The 9971-nt window shown below is 37.9% G+C and overlaps 1 pseudogene; it reads right to left on the bottom strand.

Annotated features, from left to right (window-relative positions):
- Nucleotides 1–2535: 2535 nt before the first annotated feature.
- Nucleotides 2536–7880, bottom strand: LOC125268846 (annotated as a pseudogene).
- Nucleotides 7881–9971: the final 2091 nt, after the last annotated feature.

The following is a 9971-nucleotide window of genomic DNA, read 5'->3' as shown; positions in this document are numbered from 1 at the left end:
AGATTGTGGCATTAAAATCCTCTCGATTCCACAAGTAAAGAATGAGGCTGTAAAATATAATGTTTAATTATTTAATTAGGCGCAAATAACAAAACAAAGTACAACTGCAAGCTTCTGCTCACCCCTCTTATCAAAGTGAAAAAGTGAAATAACAAACATGAGCAATGCCATGATCCTCTTGGGACAACATTTCTGCATGCTCCCACATGTATCTACAAGTTTGACATGCTCAGCTCATCACATTCCTTAATTTGCTAGGGTTTAAATACAATACAGTTCAGCCATTTGCCTAAGAAAACGCAGCCCTGAAGTGTCAACTAAACTATCAGTGTCAACTGCAAAGGCCTCCTTCCCTTTCCTTTCCCTTTGTATAGATAAAACGTTTTCAAAATTATTCCAGTTTGCATAGATCTGCGGACACGACTAATTTTTCTGTATTATGCGGACCAGTAAAGTAATATGGCAAATATCACTTTTTTAAAAAAGACCAAGCTTCTGCGCACATACACACTCAAACACGCAAACCTATAGACTAAACATGTATGAACGGCACGAATGCATTAAAGGTATTCGGTTTTCAATAGGAAAGGTATCATTTAAGCAGCCCCTAAAGTAATAATTAACAATTTTTAGACCGGAAGTGACTCAATCAATAACCAACTTTAGCTCGATAGTCATAATAATCCATCCCTGCATATTTATAGCTTATGCAACAGAATGTAACATTGAATCTTACTGATACAGTATGTGTATCCTGAACGTGTAGCACAGAGTCAGGAGTGCCAATAGTGCTGAATCAATGGAAAAGAGTCAACAGATGGCCAGAAAAGATATTAAAAAACAAAACAAAAAAACAAGAACTGTTAAGAGAGATGAATGAAAGGAAAAAAAATTACATACAGTAAGTTGAACCAACAAGAAAGAACTTCTTGTTCTTCTTTATGTATGTATGCAACAATAACACTGAGCTCTCCTGGCCATATTGAATAAACATAGGGACCGAAAACTTCACTGCGCAAGATTATTCATTGAATTATCAATTGAATTAAGGGCAAAAAATATTTTTAGTTTTCCAACACAATTTATAGCAGTCCACATACCTGCAGAATATAATATAATTTACATTTATATATTCTTGATGCATTGACAAAACTTCATCTTAAAGTTCTTAAAGTTCAAGAAATTTGGAGTGGATTATATATATAAATTGATTACAAAATATTATCACAGTATAATACTGACCAAACATGTTTAGCACAGTGTGTGGAGACATTCACTCAGTCACTGGCATCTTATACATACATTAACAGAATATCATCTATTATTTATTCTAGAATATCATCTGTTTATTCATCTATTATTTAACAATAAAGACACAGTGACGCTGCAGACCTCAGCATGCAACTTGTAGCCAACAATCATCTCAATAATTTTTCTGTGGAAAAAGACCATAGAATGAATAGAAAAATCTGGATTTTTTAGCAACATGCTAAAGCTATCTATTTCAGTTTATTGCTGTTATTATGTACATATGTGTAATACCAATGGGCAAAAAATATTGAAATTTTACAAAAAAAAAGTTCTTTAAAACATAAAGATTCAACACAAATTGTGCACATCTAACAGGCAAAAAAGTTCAATGAGGGTGCTCAACTGCAAAAAAAAAAAAAAAAAAAAAAAAAAAAAAAAGGAAAAGTTAAATAGAAAAATAGAAAAATATTTATTTCATGTTCTCACAGGTGACATTTTGACAATGATTGTCTTTGACTTTGTCTGATGAAGAGCACTGGGCCAACTTTTCCCTCCTTGTTCACAAAAAAGTTACATTAAAAATTGTTGTAAAAACTGAACATTAAGCCAAAGCAACCAATGGCTACACTGTAAAAAATGAATGTGATTTTAACGGTAAAATATTGTAAAAACACTACGGAAAAAAATTGTAAATAGGTTAACAGTAAGTTCCTGTATTATATATAGGGAAAAACTGTAAAAGCTCCAACCAGACATTTATGCAATTTTCACAGTAAAATTTACAATTTTTATAAGTAAAAAAGACAAAATCAATGTATAATTTACAGTCAAAATCTGTAAACTGATGTTCCCACAATTCCCTGTGTGACACTCAACATTTGAAAGTATTTTGTTCAAATAATCATGTTTCTTAATAGTTTTTGTTATCAGTTATGTACATTAGGGTTTTATGTTCCATCTTCTGTTGTTTAATGAATGTTTATTGCATTATGTAAGTGTTGTGGGTTACCATGATGGTGTTTTGCGTTTGCGTGAATGACTCTTTGCACCTTCTTTATATTAGTATATACACTTCAGCTTGTGGAAAAGCTAATTGTGATGAACTCTGATTCTTCATGTGGCTTTCTCTTTAACCACCTGCATTATTATGGTGGTTGTCATTATATGTTAAAGGTACAAAACAGATTTTAGTAGTAATGTGCTTTGTTGAATTTATTGATTTACATTCAAATTTTCTTAAATTACAGTTTTATACTGTAAAATTTACAGTTTGTTCTGTAAATGTTTACACAGTTTTTCTGTATTTTTTACAAAATTATTCTGGCAACCACAGCTGCCAAAATAATTTTGTAAAAACTACAGAATTTTTTTTTTTTACAGTGTATGGCTTAAGCGCTTGTCACTTTGATTTGACAATTTGACATCCAGGATTGTTTGGTTTTTCAAAGCTCATCCTGGAGTTGCTGTTATAGCAACAGGTCCATAAGCTCAAACCTGCTTGGAAGCAGGCTTATTTCATGTAAACAGGATCTTTTTGCAACTTTTTTAAACGGAGGTGATACTTAAAGTCTGCTGTAGCTTCTGCTACTTTCTTCCAAGAGTAATAAAACAATAAAAGAGTGATAAAACAATAAAATAAAATAATAATAGCCTAATAATAAGTTATCAATTGAATTGAATTAATAATAAGTTATCACAATTAGAAGATCTGGTATCTGGCAAATCATCTCAGATTTATAAAGCGAGGTACGAAGAATTGACCCCTGCTCAAAAACAAAGTCTATATTGTTAAACAACAATTCCCTAAAAGAAGAGACAAAAGCTTTTTAAAGGGAGAGGAGGAAAAAAGCCCTTCAGAACTTGATGTATTGCAGGTAGTTCTTAAATAAATGATGAGACACTTTTCTCTTCGCATCAGCTTTCTTCTGAGCCCTGAAGGACTAATATTTGCCCCGATGCTTATGTTTCTGGTGGCCAATGGAAAGGCCTTTACAAGATGCAACCAACAGCCGGCCAAGTCCATCCATGAAGAACTCTGAGGAAAGGCAAGAGTTTTCCTGCTGTTTATTAACATGCAGCTGCTTTGAAAGCTTTTGTATTATAAAAAGTAATAGGCTCTATAAATAAATGTGATTTGACTCAACTAATACAGTAATAGACCGGCATGAAATAATATTATTTCAATAATGCTTAAAAGACACACACACCCCCCACCCCCAATTCGGGTACACACTGGATGTATCCAGAAGAAAGAAACCCGCACTCAAATGAGTTTACGATACCAACAAAATTTGGGTAATATATACATACCAGAGTGACCCACTCTTTTCAGGAATGGGTCAAAGCCAACCCTTCTCACTGCATCCGTTCAACCCAAAAAAAAAATGTACAACTCCATCTAAGCAGTCTTCGAAGTGCGGAAGTGGCTGATGAAATTTTTAACACGTCTTAGGCAGCCGCCATCCACTTCATCTCCCTCGTCATACTCAAAACTGAAATAATACTGATCACCTGATACCTCACCACCAAGCTAGACAGAAAAAGAAAAAAAATCTGTCAAAGTGAGAATGGATTCCTAATACCTCAAGCAGTAATAGTTTCATTAGTAAACTGCATTTTTAAGACAGACTATTTTTTATTATTATTATTATTATTTAATTTAAGACTAATTTTCAAGGATATCAGTAGGAAAAATTACTGATACAGCCAGTTCCATGTCCTGTGAATGCCTTTTCTCACTACAGATCATGTACCAATAATAATAAAAATAATAATAAAATGCTTACTATATCCAGTTCTGGAACCGCCTCCATAATCTCTACAAAGCTCTCAATCTGGGTCCCATTCAAAAATACAAAGTCATCATCAACCCACAGGAAGTATTTGGTGGTGACTTGTGATACAGCCAGATTCCTGCCTGCAAACCAGCCCTGAAAATCAAATCAGCAGCAGCGGATAGTAATCAATAGTCACATATCAGCTAACAGCAGGGCAGAAAGTACCAATAAACCACTGTAAATGTAGAAGATTGGTTGAAACAAGAGCTTTTTATAAATGTAAATCCAGAATATTTTGATTTATACCATGGTCTGTGAGGTGCGCATTCAAATCGTGTAATGCACAATGTCAGTCATTTGTATTTGCCATACTTCCTGCCACCAGCTGGTGGTGATATGACTATAACTAAATTTGTCTTAAGGTCAGGACTATTATGTGAAGAAAGCACATCAGTGATCGGGCCCTAATGATCCAATCAATTCCCCATGGACAAAATCGAGGCCCACCCATTTTTTCATGTTCAAGTGATATACATCACAATAGATAAGACAAGACTATCACAACTTCCATTTCATTCCAACTTTAAAATGTGCAGAATGCTAACAAGCCATAAGTGATGAAACTAAACATAATTTTTACCCTTCCAGGCAAACTGGAAACATCAGTGACAGTTTTAACTTGCTGGCAGGTGACCATGGAATAAGTGGGATATCCCTTATGTGGCACACACAGGATACAGATAGAGAAAAGTGTGTACCTGTGCAGGAAGCATGATGTAGTGCTCTATGTTGTTTCCAGACACATCCTCAGGCTTAAGGCTGTCATCTGCAACAATGATCTTGATATTTGGGTGAAACTTCCTGATACTCTGGATGAGGACTTTCAGCTCCTTATACCTCAGAAATGTCTTGGTTATTATGGTTACTTGCGAGTTGAAATCTGAATTTTGTGAGAGAGAGAAATAGGTGCATTTCATTAGCAGTTTTTACAAATGTTATAGACATGTATACGTTTGTTATAACCAGCACACCAAGGTGAAAAAAAAGTACACTTCTACAACATAAAGTGCTCTATTTTCGTGCACTAATTTTGTACTTAATATACTAAAAATTCTTCTTTAGTACTTCTTAAGATCATCTTAAGAACATCTAAGTGTCCTCAACTGTGCTATTTTGAGACAGCATGAAGTATGAACTTAAATGTGCCATGGGTTACATCGTACACTATGGGTTCAAATGTACTACAAGTGGCATCTAAATACATTTTTTAAATACAGAGATAGTATATTAAAAGCACATTTAAGTTCATATTTCATGCTGTCTCAAAATAGCATAGTTGAGTACACTTAGATGTTCTTAAGATGATCTTAAGAAGTACTAAAGAAGAATTTTTAGTATATTAAGTAAAAAATTAATGCACAAAAATAGAGCACTTTAAGTATATTATAGAAATGTACTTTTTTTTTCACCTGGGCATCTAATGCCATGGCAGCATGCCGTTTTGTAGTGTGTTTAACTTTGTATGTTGTGGTCTTACCGTTTCCTGGGTCATAAAGAACAGGAACTATTGGTCTCCTAACCATGATGGGAAATATGGCCTCAAGATCCTCAAAAGAGAAATGAACTAAAGAGAATATGCGGTTTGACAAATAAATGACTATTATTAAAAATAGGACTCTTTGAACAAATAGTAAAAAAGTGACGCATATTCCTTGCGATTTACCAAATGAGAGTTCTGTGTCTTTATAGAAAACACAATGATTTATGGACACAGGCCAGGAAGCCACAATGGAACTGTGGTAAAGGGATATCTGAGCATGTGACTGCCTGAGTTTTTGTCAACACTTGACTGCCAGGGGTGGCACGAAATTTGACAGAGGCAGCCGCCTCATAAATTCTCTATGCAGGAAAAACCCTGCACAAGTTTTAGGAGTTGTCATGAGCACTGGCTGCAGCACAAACGAATATAATCAGGATCTTGATGCAGCAGCTTTATTTAAACAAACTCAAAACTCCAAACACTAAGAAGAGAACAACCAAACTTTACAATGATGAGAACAGACAGAACTGAAGGAAACACAGGGTTTAAATACACAAAGTAACAGAAACAACTGAGAATAATTAACAAGAAACAGCTGGAACAAATGAATTAATGATGAACTAAAGTGGCAGCCATCTTTATCTCTGGACTGAGGATGTGGATGGTTTTGGGTCCTGCAGATGTACGGAGGCAGGCTGACTTCAGCGCTGACCTGACTGATGTAATTGCTGGGTCTGCCACTTTGGCCCACAGTTCAGCGCTGTTAGAAACCCATTTACGTGCTCTGGGATACACAGGAGGGTAGAAATGGACCGATCCATTGGAGCAGTATGTGGAGGGTACCGGCTTGGGGTGAGCTGGTGAGGCCACGTGTGTTTTCTATGGGGCTGGATGAGGGAGATACTTTTCTTAACTTATTCAACTTCAAAATTAGAACCATTTAAATAGAGAATTGTCAAGTCACCTTTATTTATATAGCACTTTTTACAATGCAGCTTTACAGTGATTACTGGTATAATTTTGGGTGCACAGCAGCTCTTAAAGAAAATGGTGTCAATGCAGGCAGATGCAAAGCACTGTTGAATATCAAGTGTCCCCAACTAAGCAAGCCAAAGGCAACAGCGGCAAGGAACCCAAACTCCAACAGGTGACATCAGGTGGCAAATAGGTGTTAAACTGGAGAAAAAAAACTTGGGAGAAACCAGGCTTAGTCGGGGGGCCATTTCTCCTCTGGTGAACAGTGCTTTGTTACGGTAGCCATCATAAGTCTAATAGGATCGCAACATTCAAAGTATTTATTCCAGTTCCATCAAGTTGAGGATCGTATTCATCACGCCAGTATGGACGGTTGTTGAGAAGCTGTGCCACTGGTTGTGTCGATGAGGCCTTCACAATGGATGATCTAGTTGACTCAATCTCTGCTGACACTTCAGGGCTGTGTTGTGGTCGTGTCAAGGCGCAGGTCCTCGATCTCACCTGGATACGGCCCAGATCCGGTTGACTACGGTAAACCTTGGGATAAACAGAGAGACTAATATTAGCATAGATGCCATTCTTCTGATAATGGCCAGATTAAAACTTTATGGTACGTATCCTAGTGATAAAGATGAATTAACGATATTAAGAAGAGGATCTATGGCCTCTGGAAGCATCTCTTTCAATAGCTTAGTCGGGTCTAACGTTGAGTTTGACGATTTAACAAGTTTAGACAATTCTTCCTCTCCTAAAGCAGTGTATGAATTGATTTTTTTCCTCAGGGACACTACAATGCACTCTGACACGATACTGTAGTACACATTTGCATGGTTATAATTTTCTCTCTAATATTGTCAATCTTGCAAGTAAAGAAGTTCATAAAGTCATAATTATACTGCTGTACTCTTTGGAAACATCAGAAGTTGAAGTTTTATTTCTTGGTAATTTATCCACTGTATCAAATAAATACCTAGGGTTGTGTTTATTTTCTTCTAAAAGATTTGAGAAATAAGCAGATCTAGCAGTTGTTAAGGCCTTTCTGTACTCAATCATTCTCTCTCCACTAAATGCAAAAAACTTCTAGTTTTGTTTTCTGGAGCGCAGAAAAATGGATTAATAGACTCGACTAGAGAAAAATAACAAGCAGGTTCGCTATAGCGAATAGTATCGTCATCCAGACCCAAACGAAAACACACAACGAGTGAGGCGTCAGGCCAGCTCACCCGATGGGAGAGCTCAGGAAACTCCTCCACATACCTCTCCAAAGGACGACCACTCTGCCTTAATCCCCACAGACGGTCCTCAGCCAGGATGGTGTTTTCAGCTGCAAGATCCATATCCTTTTGGGTCTGTCCTTCTGTCACGGGCGCTGGTTGCAGCACAAATTAAAATAATCAGAATCTTGATGCAGCAGCTTTCTTTATTTAAACAAACTCAAAACTCCACCAAACACTAGGAACAGAACAACCAAACTTTACAATGACGAGGACAAACAGAGAACTGAAGGAAACACAGGGTTTAAGTACACAAAGTAACAGAAGCAAATGAGAATAATTAACAAGAAACAGCTGGTACAAATGAACTAATGATGGTAACCATAGAAACATAGGAATGGCGGAAAACTGAACAAAAGAAAACATGTGACAAAAGACAAACCAACTAATACATGAACAGAACAGGGAAACAGATCAAAAACAAACTCAAAACATGTATAAACTTGACAGGAGTGTGTTTATGGGAATTTGTGTGAGGTCAGGCAGTGATGTTGGCAAGAAGGCTTGGCTCGCAGTCTCCGCTCTAATTCATCCCAAAGGTGTTCTATCGGGTTGAGGTCAGGACTCTGTGCAGGCCAGTCAAGTTCCTCCACACCAAACTCATTCATCCATGTCTTTATGGACCTTGCTTTGTGCACTGGTGTGTAGTCATGTTGGAACAGGAAAAGGCCATCCCCAAACTGTTCCCACCAAGTTGGGAGCATGAAATTGTCCAAAATGTCTTGGTATGCTGAAGCATTAAGAGTTCCTTTCACTGGAACTAAGGGGCCAAGCCCAACACCTGAAAAACAACCCCACACCATAATCCCCCTCCACCAAACTTTACACTTGGCACAATGCAGTCAGGTAAGTACTGTTCTCCTGGCAACTGCCAAACCCAGACTCATCCATCGGATTTCCAGACAAAGAACTTGTGTGATACACAATTTTTCACAAAGCTCTGCACAGTAATAAATATGTGGTTGTTACCTTGAAATTAAATCATATTTCTGATTTGATTAAAATCACTTAATTTAGATGTTTTACCTGATAAAGCATTTACAGCATGTAGTGTTGTCTGAAAGAAAGAAAGAAAGAAAGAAAGAAAGAAAGAAAGAAAGAAAGAACAGATTCTAGCCATGAAACCAGACATCACACACACATGGCAGTTATTACAAAGACCATCCAACAGTAAAACATTACATTTAAAGCTGTTTGGTTTGACTGTTTTATTTAAAGAGTTAACAAAGAAACAAAATGATATTTGAAGCTTTAAAGTCAGGAAGATAGAACTTATTGAGAACTTGTAACTAAGCAGCATTGTCAACTGCAAAGGATGAACTTAAAGGGATAGTTCTGCACTGAATTTACGCTATGGGGAACGCCACTCGTGACGGGTGTTCGAAATGCCAAGAATCACACAATCCAATCCTATTGGCCGGCGACAGCCTATGACGTCGAACTACGCGAACCGTGACATATAAAAGGAGGGCCTGAGGAAGCAGTCAACATCTTCTCGTCTTTTCGGGACTGTTTTGTTCGTGCCTGTCTCACTGTTCCGGTAAGAATACTCTAATCATGTCTGAAAAACATTTCAGGAAGTGTGCTATCCTTGTCCTAGGTTTCTTACACCTGAGGACACACAAAACCTGTGCGTTATGTGTCTGGGCGAGGAGCACGCACGGACAGTGCTTGAGGGTGCTGTCTGTGTTAACTGTGAGCGTCTGCCCATGAAGACGCTCCGTTCTCGTTTGGACCACTTCTCAAGGGGAGAGGCGTCAGCACCGTTGACTGGTGGTTATGGCCCTGCTCGTGCTGATGCAGAGTGGCGGCTGAAATCATGGGGCTCTCAGGTGGAGCTCGCCAAGGAATTTGGGTGTGAAGGGCGAGCGGTTCCTTTCAGACCATAACCCTATAACTCCGGGGAGCCTTCCATTCCTTCCCGATCTGCATGTCGAGATCGAGAGGGCATGGAACAAACCGTACTCGGCCCGAATCCATTGATATCAGCGATCCAGTTTTGCTGATGTTGAGGGGTTGGGCCGGCATGGGTATACGTCGATGCCACCTATAGACGAGACATTATCTCACTACAGGCAGTGCACCGTCGTTGAGAGCTCCAGCCCTGCCATCCAAGGCGCTGAAGGTGACGTCACACCTGAATGGCAGGGCTTA

The sequence above is a fragment of the Megalobrama amblycephala genome, linkage group LG1 (genome assembly GCF_018812025.1).
Source record: "Megalobrama amblycephala isolate DHTTF-2021 linkage group LG1, ASM1881202v1, whole genome shotgun sequence".
Lineage (NCBI taxonomy): Eukaryota > Metazoa > Chordata > Actinopteri > Cypriniformes > Xenocyprididae > Megalobrama > Megalobrama amblycephala.
Note: the sequence above shows the minus strand (reverse complement) of the source record. Positions and strands in the feature narration are given on the sequence as shown.